Genomic DNA, 765 nt, shown 5'->3' with positions numbered 1-765 from the left:
AATAATAACCAGAGGACTGCTCTGCCAGAGCTGGTCCATTTTCGCATCTTTGCAGAAGTATGACAACACAGTCAGGTTTAGTCACTGAATCTTTATACAGCTATGTTTCTATGTGAAAAGACAATTAGATCTAAACAATCAGAAGAAATAATCATTTATTCATGCTTTCCCAGAAAATAAACAACGCTGTTTTTCTAGAACTCCTCTATATAGCAAACATTGCATATATTTTATCATATGTATGCACATCTATGTACTTATAGAGTAAGGAGCTGCTTTTCTATAAAAACATAGAAGAGCAAGTAAAAAAAATAAATCTACTTTTATTTAATAATACCATAACTCTTATGATGGTTTTCCATAGAACAGAGGAAACAATTAGAATTTATTTCTCTATTTTCAAATTATTTTCATATCTATGTCTATCAGACAGGTATGTACAGAAGCAACACCTACAATTCTGTGATTATGCAATCTATTTTAACTGGCTCTTAAAGAGCAAGTATTTTTCCCCATATTGCTCAAATCTCAACATGGGAAAACACCGCTCAAGCCAGAAGCGTAAGGTGGAACACACTGTAGATATGGCTGTTCTAATATCAGGTTCCAAATTATTGGCATCTTTTTGGAAGACAAAGGAAAACTGACTTGTCAGATCACCATACTTATATCCTACATAACTCATGCACTTGCTTTAGAACTTTCCTGATTCTGACACAGCACAGAAAAAGAGTGGGGTTTACTGTGGTTGGGGGGGGGGGGGGG

Source organism: Centrocercus urophasianus, unplaced genomic scaffold (assembly GCF_019232065.1).
Source record: "Centrocercus urophasianus isolate 14NV4802_14NV808 unplaced genomic scaffold, USGS_Curo_1.0 seq_13, whole genome shotgun sequence".
NCBI lineage: Eukaryota > Metazoa > Chordata > Aves > Galliformes > Phasianidae > Centrocercus > Centrocercus urophasianus.
This window is presented reverse-complemented; position numbering follows the sequence as displayed.